This window comes from Bicyclus anynana, chromosome 11 (assembly GCF_947172395.1).
Source record: "Bicyclus anynana chromosome 11, ilBicAnyn1.1, whole genome shotgun sequence".
Taxonomy (NCBI): domain Eukaryota; kingdom Metazoa; phylum Arthropoda; class Insecta; order Lepidoptera; family Nymphalidae; genus Bicyclus; species Bicyclus anynana.
In genome coordinates, this window is record NC_069093.1 from 2,646,114 (window position 1) to 2,663,284 (window position 17,171).

The 17,171-nt window shown below is 35.7% G+C and overlaps 1 protein-coding gene across 2 annotated transcripts in view; it reads right to left on the reverse strand.

Moving 5' to 3' along the window:
• LOC112049539 (WASH complex subunit 1) overlaps positions 1-17,171 on the reverse strand; it is a 58,681-nt gene that overhangs the window by 24,544 nt on the left and 16,966 nt on the right. The window lies entirely within an intron of this gene.

A 17,171-nucleotide genomic window follows, 5' to 3' on the forward strand; every position in this document is an offset into this window, starting at 1 on the left:
AGATATGCAGGCGACGGGGGGAAACATTACGCGGGTGTGAAATTGTGCGTGCGGGGAAGTGAGGTGCATCAGTCGTGGGTTTTTCATTCGTCGCTACACGCCCCCCAGCCCGCGTGGACAATCGGGAGTGTTACGAACGAAGTTGCCAAGCTATACAGTGGGAAAGGACCAACGATATTTTATACTAGAAACTAACGCTTCAAATTGTCTGAGGCGGACATGTGCATTTCAATTAGTCGCGTAGAGTAGCTAAAGTTGGATCACTTTCTGCGGTAATTTTGTAGACTACATGTCAAAAATATGCCGTGACATCCCAGTGGATATGACCTCTGCCTCCGATTCCGGAGGGCGTGGGTTCGAATCCGGTCCAGGGCATGCACCTCCAACTTTTTAGTTGTGTGTAACCTGCAGCATACCAGAGAATTTTCTTAATTCTCTGCGTTTGTGAAGTCTGCCAATCCGCATTGGGCCAGCGTGGTGGACTATTGGCCTAACCCCTCTCACTTTGAGAGGAGACTCTGGTGATGATGAAAAAAAACAAATAAGCAGACAAACGTTAATGCCATTGCTATATTCCCTAAGTTACGCTAACCACGTGACGAATGCGGGACCGACGTATGTAAAGGCAAAGGCACGCAGAAATCAATAAATTAATTTAGTAAACACAACGAAGGTCATCCATACATCGTGGACTAGTATTTATAACGTCTGTTATTTTTACTCCTAATTAGCTAATTGCGAATACGGGTTGTTTTTTGCTACTAATGTTATAAACGTGCTAAATTATGTGCCACACGTTTCTGTACTTTCCACTTCAAACTAACAGTTATGTGTTTTCTCTAAGCTTGTTGATAATTTTGTCTATTCATTTCCGTTGAAATTACTTCGCAGTTCGCTCACTTTTCATTAAGAATTCTTTCATCGAAAAATATACTTAGAGCTTTAACTCGTAAATAAAATGTAAGTGTCTGTCTCTTGTTTAAAAATAAGTGACTAGTTACGTATTTACTCGAACGAAATGTTTCAGAATTTCTAGCTCTCTGTCCGGGCTAATCTCTTGATTATTGCCTAAACCGTGTTTCATGGGACTTACATTGGGAGATAGAGGTCAATACTGAAGAACATATAAGTATATGCGTCCGCTACTTTAAAGAAAATTTCTTTATGTATTTTTATAATAGGTAAACGTATCGTATTTGCGGGCGTTACAAGTATTCTGAATTTTTCAGTATTATTAGTTTTATTTAACACGAAGCTGATTCTTCAGATTCTTATTAAATAAAACTACACACGATACAGTATCGGATTTATCAATACGTGACGTCATATTTAGATCCTATCTCACTACTATGAAGTATGAATGAATTTAGCATAATAAAGTAATTGTCCTCTGCATTACAAGTAGGTGGTTTCCCCTGCCCAACGATCATGTGTCATACATCATAAGCGACAGTTTATGTATTTGTATGCAAAGTCTGCAATAGGTATTAATATTGTGTGGAAATATTTAACCCACATTTTCGGTCAGGTTAGTAAATGTTGCCATATACGGATTATCGTATTTTATTGGCGTTTATTGCGTGAAGTACAATAAACGACAATACACAACGATTACTGGAAATAATATTAAAGGTATCAATATAATAATAACCTTAAGTTTTATAACTCGGTTCGAATTTTCGAAATCGACCATTTAGTAACTTTTTAGCAAACTTGACCAGGATTTGGTGTGATTTTTTTAGGACCAGGTCTCGCACAATTATTTAGCCTCGCGAAAAACAAAGTAGATTTTACGAGTCAGACTGTCAACCTTCTACCCAACCAACCTGTCTGAGAAGCACTCGAAGAAGAAATAAAAATACTAGGTATCTTGACGTACATACTCCAATAAACTCCATCAAACAATCAGCCATTTACAATGAAAACGACGTATTAAAACAACTGTGTAGTTTCATGTAAATGTTATTATTGCGCAAATAATCCGTGACGTCAGCGTCTGTTACGCAACGCACTGTATACGTAGGTACTCGCTCCGCTCCCCTAGCGGTAACTCTACCAAAGGATGTCCACAGTGACATTCATTTGTACGGGCTCCCGAAACAGCAGACAGGCTCAAATATAAACTTGACCTTCGCACGGTATCGATTTAAACTAAGCCTGATCGCACATCATTGAATCGAAAGCTGCAGAACAAAAGTTACCAGTTAACGAAACGCAAAGCTGAAGCAATGAGCGGGACTGGTGATATAATGGCGACCCCGCACCGCAAAGCGCAGTCAGCAGTGTTGGTCAACCTACCACTATTTGGGTCACAGGCGGCTCTGGTCCTTTGTGTTTAAAAGTCCCTACAAAAGTCCATCACTAGCCACTCGATTAACAGCGTCACGACCGGTCGTATCCTTAGCTGCTTTTGTGGGTGACTAACGCGTCCTAGGCATGATGTCCGGACGTATGCTCTCCCAATCGACTTACAATTTAAGGAGGAAGCCTGGAACTGGTGCTAGTGACTAAATAGTTGCGGAGTAAAATGTTAGCTTGGTTTGGACCTATAATGCTGCTGACAAAGTCCTCCATCATCATCACATTAGGCCTAAGGACGTCCTTAGGCCTAATGTTATGATGATGCTGATGATATGAGTATTATCTACGTGGCTACGCGGGGTATTAACAGAGGTCAAACGCAAGCCTTTTTGGGACTCTTTTTAATATTTTTACTCGACTGCGTCAGAAGTAAGATAATGTTTTAATTAATTATTTTTATTTGTTTATTTAATCTTTTGATTCGAATCGTGCTTCGTGTCGTCGTTATTATTATTATTATTATTATTATTATTATAAAATTCGTCTTTCAATGACTCAATCTTTTGAAATTCTAGAGATAAAAAAATTGATTTAGAAGCTAATTTTATGTAGATTTAATTTGTTGGTCGTGTTGGTAGATTCTGTATTCTGAACTGGTAGTATAAGAATAACAACAAAGTAATTTGGGTTAAAATGTTTATAAGTTGTGCCTAAAATAAAGAAATTTGTATTTGTTATGTGTGCGACCAGCTTAATGAATGTAAGCAAACACGCAGTGTTTATAATTCCCACTCGCTCAGTTTTGCTGTACACTGTATATGTGTATAATATAAAAGCGTACAGTTAGCCACGGCAGCGCATAAATCGATTAACCGTTAAGCGTACCTACTATCGCGACCCTACTGACTTAATGCTCCCGAGAACTTTTATTGTGAATGAGATAGTGGGAATAATTTAGGAGTTCTTTGAACAATAAATAAAATAATAATGAATTTTCTTCTGCAGTTTTCCACGAAAGACTGGACAAACCCAAGCTGCAATGTCACCCAACATACTCGATAAAAAGCTTTTATCCATAGTGTACGATTTTTTGCGAAAGTAGAGAGAACCTTTCGATGAATAAAGATGTCGACTATGTTTCATTGCCATACAATTACAATAGCAATTAAGCATTGTTTAATTGCTATTGTAGTTGTATAATTGTAATTAAACAAAGAAATATTACAGTTTTTTTTAATTAATAAAATAAGGAAGAATCACGTTCAAAACTAATTTGATAATAGCAGTTAAGGTAAATATCTAGTTAGAATGTTATAAGAAATATAATAATTATTTAAAATCAAGATGACCAAATAAAACAATTCGGTTTTACTGAATATTGAAAATATTATCGATAGGATATTAAGGTTCGATCTAAATTCAGAGATTAAATCAAACTTTAAACTTAAAGATAAATAAAAAGCATCATCTAAAAAGCCCACAACTTCTTCGGCTAAGAGACGCCTGTCGTAGACTGAGGTATTTATGTAAGACAGACCAGTTTATTGGATCTAAGGATAGCTGTACCAATAACGAGAAAACCAAATGGATTTATGGAACGGACGGGGCAGATTTATAAACGCTTGAACTAGTATAATCTCCATCTACCGGTTACTGGAACCTGCTGGCTTGTTAAAATAATGGTGCTTCCTCCCACACATATAAACATTTTGTATTTAATTATATACTTAAATCGTTAACTCGTTTAATCGTTACTAAATCGATAACATTTTAACTTAACGATGAACCCTCAACAAGTTAAGATTTTTTTCAACCAATGTAATTAAATTTCTTTGGGTAAGATATGTAACCTTTCAAAATGCATGGCCTTTCGTAATTACAAACTTTTTATATGTTAACTTTGTGAAAATACTTGACTTGATTTTATTACTTTTAATTAATAATGTTACATCTGTGTCATTATTATTGGTTTACAAATTGTGTTGTACAAAATGTCTGGAAATTTTACTGAATATTGGTAGAGGTATAGATGGCTGCTTGTTTTAAGAAGAATGCATTTTGTATTTCTATGACTTTAGCTACAACAACAACCACGCCTAAATATTGGTATTAGGTATAGACATTGTGTTTTCTATAACAATATATTTATACCTATTTTACAAATCTTACTGATACACTAATGTATGCTTTAGTATAAGAACTGTTTTATTAACACCTTTGTGGTAATTTACCACCACAGTAACATTACTACAGTAAAGTTTAACATAGTTTACTATGTTAAATATAGCTACAAAACGTTTCGCAATAATACTGTGCTTCTATATTCCGTAGTAAATTGAATATGAAATTAAATCCGTAGGCTTTATAATTGACACAACAATGCGGTTCGTTTACACAATATTCTATTAATGCCGTCCACTAACAAATATGTACTTCATTTATTTCTATAGAAATCAATAAGTATTAAGCACGTTGCTATTTCCATCAGGTATGTCTCTGTTGTAAACTATTGGTTTTTCATTTAGCCATTTGTTTCTTATATCCAGATTTTCATACTGCGTTTGTGGAATTCATAAATTTTTAACACTCGCAGAGACTGTCCTTGTTATAAAAAACCTCAATATGAATTGTTTTGAAAATAGTAAACAATTTTGAATTACAAATTTTAAACAAAAGGCAAATAATTCCAGTTAAAGTTTGTTTTTGAATATTAGCACTAACGGCTTTTCTAAACAACAATGATTTCAATAACAAACAATGCTTAGTAAATGCGTAGTATGCTTATATCTAAACGAATATTATAGTCAAACTTGTAAGAAAAACTGCATTGACAAAGTCTCTAATAGTAGTCTCTTTTATATATTTTTTTTTTATTTATGCTCAGTTCAGTAGTCACTTGAAAGAACAAAGGCTTTGATACGATGTTTCTTCCCTTTAAAAGTTCATCCTTTAAAATCTAAAGTTTTCAAAAATGCTTTAATTTAAAAACATTATAAAATACTCGTACGTATACACACTTTTTCAGCTTTTTAGAATCATCGTGCATTAATGTATGAGATTTATTAGATAACAGGCGCAATGTCTGCGAATCTGTCTGTAAGATCCGTACTAAGAGTAACATCAACATAATCGCATTCTATAAGTATCACAGTTCTTGTAATGCACGTAATGGCATAATCTACAGCACTCTGGCAAATCGCCAGTGGGAGCTGCATGAGAGCGATGTGATAAATATCAATTACTAATTAAAACATTCGTCTCGCTAGCACTGAGTGCTCTACCTGAATTATGTAACATCTTCATTAGGAAACCAGAAGATGCTATTCTATTAAATGGCATCTTTAGGTTTGCTAATGAATGCTATTCTATTAAATAGAATATTCTGGTTGGGTAATGGAGATGCTATTCTATTAAATAGCATCTTTTGGTTTAGTTTTGGAGCTATTTCTCCACGAATTAGTTTTCATTTTGTATACCAATATGAAATCGAAGTAAATAGTAATGTTTTTTTGTTTACTTATACGAAATGAACGATGAATCTAGTAAAAACGAAAACAAAAATATGCCGTTTTAATTAGCATATACGTATGGTATAATTGTATGATAATTTATTTTAGGAAGACATCTCAGGAAAGAAAATGTCAGCCACTGCTAATTCTGTACGTACGAGTAATAAAATTTTTGCTATGCTAAAAACCAAGTCTTTCAAACTAAAACTATGTAAAAATTTCATTGCAAAAAAGTTGGGTGATAATTTCGGAGATGAGCGTGTTCAACTTCACATATTACTAATATTATAGAGGTAAAGCTTTGAGGTATTGTATGGGGTAATCTTAGGATCTACTATACGGATTTTGAAAATTCTTATACCATTAGAAAGCCACGTTATTTGAGAGTGTCATAGGCTATATTTTATCTCCGTATTCTCACGGGTACGGAAACTACGCGAGTGAAACCGCGCGGCGTAGGCTAGTATATTATGAAACAAGTTCAAAGTAATGGCGAACAAGTTAAAGCTATGAAAGTAAATAAACACGCTCTCTTAGAAGAAGCCTATCAAACTCGGCAAGCAAGAAATCAGATCTGACTGCAATAGATCGTATCTTACGCCGTAGAAACAAGAAGCACTTGAACGGAGCAAAGCGTTTAGTTAACTGGAATTGGGAAAAGCTGGAACGAGTCACCTTACGAGGAATAATAGTAAAAGATGAGAGTCCAATAAAGGACTTGGAATAAAATATCGACTAGACATTGACAGTGAAGACGAAAATAGAAAACTTTCGAGTTCACAACTCTCTATCTGCGTCGCTTCCGAGAACGCAGATCCCGACATCGTAAGGCAATGCGCAAACGAGATACGTTTTGAACGAACACGGGCCACGTAACCACATATGATAAGGATTGAAAGAAAGAAAGAAAATATGTTTATTTATTTTTAGTGTCACAAACAGTACATCTTATTTTAGATATTTTAAGACCGATTGAAGAAGATTGGTTACTTGATGATGATAACAGATAATTACTCTACACCCTTCATTTAGACAATTAAGTACAATTCTTTTAAAATAGCCTGTACATTGCATGTATTAAAAGAGCAATATTGAATATTGATGCCCAAAATATAATAAGAGAAGAGGAAGTTAGTTAGTATCACCATTAGTGAGACGACTTAGTATATAGGCATACATGGCACCAAAAGACGAATCAAAAACTTTGGAAGAGTTTCGAGAAGGCCGGTTTTGTCCGGATATAGGATGGATTATTTTTTTTTATAATCCATCCTTATATAACCAGGCTAAAAATAAAATAAAAACTGTACGCATTGAAAAAAAATAAAAGTATTACGAGTATAAAAAGTAGTGACATTTCTATGACCCGACATTAATAGACTATTCGGAAGTAAGCAAAAAGGACACGACATTCAATTTATCCTACGACCACAATTGTGAAATGTTTCTAGAAAATAGCAGGTTTATATGGGTCATGGTATCCGCTTGTCTTCATTGCTTGTAAAAGTATAATAACAAAAGTAGACAACGTTTGCACAGCGCCTTAAGCGCCCCAAACAGAAATAGCGCTTCGTGAGAAACACACACGTTTCCTTCCTCAACGGCTGTACGATGAATTTTATTGACAAGGGCCGATGCCCTCGATGCAACATTTGTTTGACGCTAATCATTGATTTACATATCTAAAAATTTACGAGCATCGCCGAGGTTTTATAAATTGTAAACCCACTTCTTGGAAATCGTAATATTTAAAGCTTTTTCTTAAACACGGTGTGGTGCAAGGTCCGAAAGCGTAAATATATTTTGATTTTTATATAAAGTCACAACACATAACTGGATCTCTGGGGATCTGTCAAGCTTTGCTTTTATATACTTTATACAAACGAGCTTTCGGAGATTTTTTTCTGGAGATAATATCAGATGATGAGGCACTTCTCCACTGTAACTGCGTCGGTGGTCACCCTTAGTGCATATTAGCATGACTCCGTGATAGCAGTCACGGTCAAGAATGCTAAGATGAGTTAATAACAAGCCCTATTAATAACTCATCATTATCATCATATTGGTCTTTTTGCAGGGAGTTCTAAATTCTACGCCACCATCTCCAGTCGGTCAATCATAACTGAGGATCGGGATCATTCCCATGGCGAATAATCTCCTGATATGTTGTTGTTCCTTTATCTTTTGCGGTTTTTGACCAAATAAACGGTACAGCAGAAGGTATAGGGAGCTGTTTTAAGTTGATCTGACCATCAGGTTGGAGATTTACCCTTGTCCTAGTTTCTTCTACATTACCCACCACAAATGTCTCTATGCCATCGTTACCACGGTGTGTAGTGTTTCCAAAGTAACTATGATGCTAATAAGTAAAAACTAGGATGCGCTGAAGACAAATTGTTGAGAGACATGTTTTAAATTTGAAGCTTGACGTCCATATGCTGCGTAGGTGTAACGCTTTGGGTGCAATCAGTTCAGTGAGAGCGTAATTGACGTTTTTCACCAACGCGATAGTAGAAATGATAAGATACTGCTATCTCTAATACTCGTGAATTGCAAATAATTAAAACCCAAGAACCCATCTAATTTATTTAATTATTCACTTGTATGGAACTATATCATATACAAATTCTATTTAGTTGTAAAAGGTCACACTTTGTTGAGATAACCTATTTGGCGCCACTCATATAATGTGTCGTCAAACATGATAGTGACGACCCATTTTGCATGAATATCTGTAAAGTATTTATATGTACAGTTGAAGTGATATATATTCGCTAAGCAAAATAATAAGGCGTGAACTCGAGGCGCCCTATTTCATAGAGATTTGCTAACGCAGGAGATATTAATAAACACTAACACTTCTTCACTTCATTTCTATTCTCACAACCGTATAGGCGCGACGGAATATTGGTCATATTATTAACCTATTTCCAGGTATCCAGGTTAATAATATGACCAATATTCCATTCTTACTAGTAGGAAAATACGCACGGCAATAGTCCAGATGGTGAGTATTGAACCACAAGCTCTCGTTGATGATTCAAGCCCCTTACCATAGCTATTGAAGCTTCTAATAATAGCGGTGCTGTTCTTGACAACACTTGGAAAAGTACGAAGAAACCGCTATACTTAACTCACTTATTCGAATATGCCAGCCAACAAAACGAAAAAAGTTAATGTATTTATTTGAAAATAAGTAGAAACATGTTTTTTACATTGTGTAATAAAAATTCTACTATTTACAAAACTAGTTTCATCATCTGTCCCTGAAGATTTTTATCTGTTCAAAAATATGTACCAACTTTCCAGTTGTCATAATCAGATACTAGCCATTACAGTATTTTAGAATAATTCCTCTTCTCTTATTTTTAACAAAAAAGTCTCGTCAGATAGATTGAGCAATAAATGCGTGTCACTATTGAGCAGATTTTGATGAAACTATAAAAAATTGTAAAAAGTAACACATTCTATAATTATAACGTAGTCACGGTCGTACAATAGTGCTACATTTAATTTGCTTAACACAAACATGACAAGAAAAACAAAGCAATTAACTTCAAATTACCAACTTGTAAACAATAGGTGCATATTTTACAAACATTTAACAATTAGTAGTAGTCTTTAACTTATTTAGTTATTTACTTTACTTAAACCCATAAGAGTATGTGTGTTTGTATATTTTTATTAAAGCTAACGGTTTTTAGTTAATTATTATTTGTTTACTGCTATTAGCAGATAGACGTGAGTAGTTTAGCGTGTATTTTAAGCTAAAGACTGTGTGTACGCTTTGATATTTAAACTACGCAATGGATTTTAATGATATTTTCATCATTAGACAGATTCAAGATTGACGAAGATTTATTATACGTATACCAGTGTGTTTTACGCGGACGAAGTCGCGGGCGCTAATAATTAATATGTTCTTCTATAAATTAAAAGTTAAGTTAAGTAAATTAAAGTTGTCACTTTTTTTTAATAATTTAAATTTAAAAAATCCAATTATGTTAAAAAATTATAATGGAAAAAAATAACTTGGTTAGATTGTTTTTATATAATATATTTTTAATTTTTAATAGTGTTTTGTATTACATCTCGTATTTTATATAAATAGAATTAAAAAAAATCAATGAAAGAAAAAGAAACAACTATTATAAAATACCTTTTGTTAGCAGTTAATAAAACATTTTCAAATTGAGGGGTAGACCTTTCGGATTTTAGTACGCCACCTAAACCGTAAAGCTATTGGCGACCAAATTAAAACAAAGTGGAGGGTTAAGCCCCGTTTTCAGAATAGACAGCGAGTAATTACAGAATCAATCAGCGAACGACAGCAGGAAATTAACTCCGTCCACTCATTACTGGCAGACACGCACGCTGTTTTTTTTATCTCGATCGCAAATTAATGATTAACGCGTGTAACCTGACGCTACTTATACAAAATATTTGACACGGAAAAGTAACTTGACACTATACCAAATACTTTAGGCGGAAAAACTCCAACCACTTTTTAACTTCCTAATATTTACTAAGTAGGGTTTTGATTTCATCCAGTTTTTTCGTTGTTCCAGATAACAAATTGTATTTATTTCAAAAAGTTAATTTCTATTAAGGAATGCTAGCCATTGACCATCCGATAAGCTGATAAAACATGATCTTGCAGCGCAAACGGCAGGACATCCGAAACTGATCGTGTGTGTTTTATCGGATGTTCTGCCGTCTGTTGGCAGGCAAGTGGACCTATTGGATGGTGAATGGCTAGCATTAGGTTATACTTTGGGTTACATTTTCTATAAGATTTTGACCAATTTGGACCGTCAGATTTATAGAAATCTGAAAAACGAAAATTTGGTCGCTATTTCAAAAGCTTTGTACTCAAAATTAGCGGGATGTTTTAGGTGTTGGTCTGAAGTTTTAACTGCTTTGCTATTTTTTTTTAAATCTTAATTTTAATATCCGCCGCGAAAGGAGGGGAGTTATCTAAATATATATAAAAGCGAAATGTCACACTCATCACGAAATTTCGAAAACCCCTTGATGATATTTGGCAGGGAGGTGGACTACAGTAAGTAGATATCTGCTAAGAATGGATTTTGCGACAGGGCCGGATCAAGGAGGTCTAAGGGTAGAGGCTAGTAAATTTATAATTATATAGGTAAATCGTTTTTTTAAGGATTACTAATAATAAAACGGCAACTAAAATCCGTGTAACATGCATAGTGAATAATTCTTTCCGATCATATACAACATCGCTTTTATTAATCCAATTTTTTACGAAATTACAAGCAAATTACCACAATTCGCCGGCCGAGAGCGGACCGCGTCATCACAACATCCCACGCATTGGTATTAGCGGCTAGTGGCTTGCGAGCTCTTGCCGCCTTGTTCTATGAACTCGTGTTGATGACGTAGGTAATTTATAGACGCGGATTTATCTACGTGTAGTTGTTAACAAACTCTTTGGTCTAGTGGCTAGCTGTTGAACTATGGATCATAAGGTCCTACACTGAGGCGGGACAATTTAATAACAACTAGCGGACCCGGTCAAACTTCGTCTTGACATAAGTGCACTTATTCTCTATCCCTACTCTACCCTTTTATACCTCTACCCCTACCCTACCCCTACCGCTTGACTCTTAAACGTTTGTATGGGAAATAGAAAAGGGCAGTTTTTAGGGTTTTCCCGGAAATTATTTGATTTTTTCTCACCATTTAAACCTTCCCTATACCTCCACGAACATTTCAAGACCAAGATAAGATAAATCCGTTAAGCCGTTCTCGAGTTTTAGCGAGACTAACGAACAGCAATTCATTTATATATATATATAGATTTTGAGTAGTTCTATCAAGAAGTGTTGCAGTAACCGGAGCATCCTCCGGAGGATGACAAGGCTACAAATTTCAGATGCAAAGTGTTGCATCCATCCATAACTCGATATTTCAAGTTTTCCATTTTGTAAACTGAGTTTTGCAAAGAAAAAACCAAAAGAGGAAAAAACAAAGGAATTGGGGTTTTCAAAAACACCAAAGCATAAGTAAATATAGCTATATAAATTTTAAATTAGAATTCCAAACCAAAGAAGAGATGTTTGAGATCAAATTGGCCAGTACGACAAAACGCCAAATTCCTATGTAAGGACCTAATAAATCACTAGAAAACATTTTATTTTACAAGTTATTAGATAAAAGGAATAATTTTATGTATGCTATATTCGCATATACATAAGAATATTCGTTATATTATGTAAAAATATTTTACCGGTTCGAGTTCCACGAATGAGAATATTCATAAAGATAAAGCAAATAAAAATTTTATCCGGTTTGTCAAGAAATCATAAATGGATTGGAATTTTCGGAAACAATTAAAACGCAACGTTTAATTATATAAAACAAACTTATTTCTAAATCATTTCTCGGAAATGTTTATAATAAAAACGAATTTATATGCGAAACTAGTTATTAAGCAATTTATTATAATTTCGGAGTTGCAATTCTTAGTATAGCCGTTATACTCATACATATAGCGGGTGTTACTAAATCGCTTGTGCTTAATTATTTTGGGTTCCACAATCCAATAAATAATGATGCGATTTGGTGCTGTGTCTGTACTGTATTAAATGTGAAATATAAATAAACAATCAAACAAAACAACGAACGAAGAAACCTTATGATATAAAAATTATTATCATTGAAAAATCCTAAACAAAAGGTCACGCAGGTTCGAAATTAAACACAATGTCTATGTATTTACTAATCACAAAAGAAGAAAATATTGAGATAAGATAATCTCGAGAGAGAAACATAGAGCGAAAAAAGAGAAACCGCAAAAACAACTGATTTGGCTATTATTACAGAACCCCACAACAAGCGTGTTGAGTAGCAAAATTGAAGTTGTTGAATTGCGTGACTTGTACCTAACAAATAACAATGTATCGAAAGGTTACACGACGGTCGATTAACTTGACTTCTTTGTCATCCGAATACCCAGAGAGAATACTTTTAGGCAGCATAATTAATAAAAAAATGGCTATTTTGATGTCATCAGCCCACCTAGAGCAGGGTTCTAACGACTATGCTTTTTGCAAAGTGTTCCTTAGAAAATAAACGAAACTTGACTTCGATTTAGAAGAGGTCTTCTTACACGGAGCATTAATTCCCTGGCAATGCACTGCCAAATATTTAGGTGTGGCTTTTGATACCCGCATGAGCTTTGTGATTGTCTGTACCCTATGATTTGCGCTAAAAGCAAATTATCCTTCCGCTCCAAGGTCTCTCTATAAGACCTGCATCCGTCAAATAATGACATTCATTCTTTTTTCACAAATCTGGATTCTAGCTCTTTTGTAAAATAAAAAACAAATCTGACAAAGGTCGAATGATATAACGATCGCGCACCAACTACATACTTGTATTTTAATTTTTGACAAGGAGGTGTAGAGTTATCATATGAAAGCATAAGACTTGAAAAAGTTGTATATACAAGGTATCGTGTGCCAATGTCGAGAACGAATAGGCCTCGTGATTGGTTGATGTTGGCGAGACAAACATCTACGCCACCGCAATGGCTGCCGCGGTGTGGCCTTCGCTTAAATCAATTTTAGGAACAAAAACATCCACACGAATTCTGAGAATCCGAACAACCCAGCATTTGACCCAATCAGCGTGGACATTGCGTATTCAACAGTTGTAACAGTTATTCGCGGTGTAATTGCTTTATCGTCAATATCAACCTTATTACTGCCCTACTTCTGAGCATCAAGTGAATCATCATAGTCAGCCTATTTTAACGGCCCACTAAAAGTTCCTGAAAAAGAGAACATGGGGTTTTGTTGACCTACCGGGCGGGTCCAATGCGTTGGCGCTGGGTGATGTTTGATTTAACGATCACTATCAGTAGGTATTAATATTAATGACCAGTACAAACGACTCTACGTACTTTCCCTACAATGGGTGTTACACCAGCAACTACAAAAATTCGGGAATTTTACTGCGATTTCATGGAAGAAAGTAATTGCTTGACCCAGCAGGTCTTAAACCCTGAACCTCGTATATTGAAGCCTAGACCAACGAAGCAGTTCCTTAAGTGAATTAATATTCACTTAAGGAACTGCCTTGTTTATTAAGGATGTATAATAACCTGGCTTGCTACACGATTATGGGTCTGGTATAAACCGAGAGTGCTTAGCTTCGATCCTCGTCTATCGGACTACATAACCCACACATCTGAATAAAATAAAATTAAATAGCACAAAATTGTGAAAAGCTTTCATGGAATCACACGAGGCGAGATACAAATATTTGTCCAAGTATTCCTAAATAGCAATGTCTGGAAATAGCACCGCCATTATAATCAAATTATTGACCGCGGTCGTTCAGACAACCATATAAGATGGTACATTAGCATTCTGCACATTGTAATAATGCTAATTCATATCAAGGTCGTCAGCTGAACATACCAAAAGGTATAGCCACATATCTTAACTAATATTACAAATGCGAATGTGAGTTTGTTTTCGTGCCTGAACCAAAAAAATTGTGTCACCAATGGAAAGCTTCATTATTAGCCTGTAACAAATGCTATATAATCACCGTATTCCCAAGGAAACGTAAACTGCGCTGTTAAATTGTAAAACCGCAAACGTCCGCTAATATAAAACAAAATCGTGTTTTAGTCTGGCAACTTCGTTGATGACATCCCATGATATGCGGGCGACAGGGAGAAAGTCTGCGCGGGTGTGAAATCGTGCGTGCGGGGAAGTGAGGTGCATCACCCCCGCGGACCATCGGGAGTGTTACGAACGAAGTTGGCAAGCTATAGTAACACAATTTATAACTTCAAAGCGGTGGACTATGTTAAAATTTTTTACGATAACGGGCGGGTATGAACCCAAGGCCTCTCGTATTTGAGTCCGACACGTTAACCGTAGAGATGTTGGCTTCCTCGTACATAAACAAAGTCGCATAAACAACGCTTAGTCTTAAAACGCGACACCGTATTGAGTCGCTCATTGTAATACATTTGATATATAATTTTTCCTGTTATTGACTGTACCCTGTGCGAGTACCTGCCGGGTCAAAAATATTATGGACTCCTATGATAAAAACTTATCAAGTTTTCCTTAATACATTTATAGTAAATTAAATACACATATTTAAATACATATATTGATTAAATTAATAAATGAATTAGTTCCTTATAACGAACGAACAAATTATTAATTGTAATTAATCTAAAACACAGTCCACTTAATCAGAAGAAAAAATATGCTCATTTGGAATCGTTAGTGAAATACTTTCAATACTCTTTGCTTTAACCTTTAACGTGATTATTATAAAAACCTTAATATTATACTGTAAAAAAGGTTTGAAAATTATGTATAAATATGTTTTTTTTTTAAATTGCCGAGGATAAATCATAATTTGCACTGCGAACCGCCTAGCCGTAGCAAAGACGGCGCCTGGTTTACAACGAGGCGATACGATTACGATCCCTTTTCGAGTTTATGTGTGCTATGACCCTTAGTATAATTACTGGAGTGCTATTCCGTTGCGTATCGACTACAGAAGCTTAGCATTTACTTTTTTTTTTAATAATAATAATTTTCCAATCAACCGGCAGTTGTCTACCTATCATGCCCACAAACTTCATCGTCCGCGAGTCGCGACCACCGGATAGTCTAATTACAAATTGGAAATAGACGACATTTTTTCACTTGGAAAACCCGTCCGTCGAGTCTCCGTACCGAGGATGCGACGACAAAAAGCCAAATAGCTCAGCAGGCGTGTAAGAGCGGTAATGATGGTGCATGCTTGTGATTGATCGCTTGGAGGCCAATGCCGAGCGAGGGTCGCCCGGTCTCCTTGCGTGCTCTGTGGCCTTAGTACAAAATCGACTATTTGACTACCTATGAATATATCTTTTTTTTTTTATTCTTTACAAGTTAGCCCTTGACTACAATCTCACCTGATGGTAAGTGATGATGCAGTCTAAGATGGAAGCGAGCTAACTTGTTAGGAGGAGGATGAAAATCTACACCCCTTTCGGTTTCTACACGGCATCGTACCGGAACGCTAAAGCGCTTGGCAGTACGTCTTTGCCGGTAGGGTGGTAACTAGCCACGGCCGAAGCCTTCCACCAGCCAGACATGGACAAATTAAGAAAATCCCAATCTGCCCAGCCGGGGATCGAACCCAGGACCTCCGTCTTGTAAATCCACCGCGCATACCACTGCACCACAGAGGCCGTCTTTATTATACTTTTAGGAAAATTAAGTCAATATTAAATACGTAATTAATATATCACACTAATATTATAAAGGTGAAAGTTTGTGTGTAAGTGTGTAAGTATGTTTGTTCCTCTTTTACGCTGCGGCTACTGAAGCGATTTGGCTGAAATTTGGAATACAAATAGATTTTACTCTGGATTAACACATAGGCTACTTTCATCCCGGAAAAATCCATGGTTCCCGCGGGATTCGTGAAAAACGGAATTCCAGGCGGACGAAGTAGCGAGTGTCCGCTAGTTAAATTATAAAAATAATACAACCAACGTCAAAACCGAAAATCGCACCCACTAGGTACACTAAAGAACGAAAAATAACATCATAATATTATTATGTTCTACCTGCTGATCAGTTTGAAGACGGTACTAAGCTGGTGCCGTATTAATTTAAGTCGTTTCTGAAAGAACCACATTCCAATATTCATGGATTCACAAACGAGATACATGGTCAACTTGAAAACCTTCCCCTTTTTGAAGTCGGTTAAGAAAGAATGTCAATAATAGTGTTAGAAAAATTTTAATTCCATCAAAAATCTTAAACGCAATTAGATGAAAATTCCTTACATCCAATGGGTCATATTAATAAGTAACAAAGACACTTGTAATTTTGATTGAAAGCCCACGCTAACGATTTCACGAAATCGTGACGTCATATGTGTGCCGTATTTAATATGGGGCGTTTTGAGCGACCCACGGCAGCGCCCGCAAAAGATTTCCTTGTTACTCCGAAAGTAATAATCGCAGATACAATGCCAGTTCTACAAAATTGCTCTAGTATTAGAATTCTTTAAATTACAATTATAAAAAAATGTGAAATGCACTGTCTATTTGCACGCTGGCTATGGTCACAGAAAAGATATTACAACCAGTAGTTGGACTTCATACTAGAGGTCGAAACGCGAGCTATACCTACGCTCCTTGAACATGGGGTGATCGTAGGGTGAAGACAGTCGCGACTGTGCCGCGGTGACGAACGAACGCACGGTGTATTAACAGAGTAAAGTGTATTAATAGTATTAGATTTTTTTAATTATGACCAGTAGGAAATACTGTGCCGTTTTTGGATGCATGAATTCAAAATT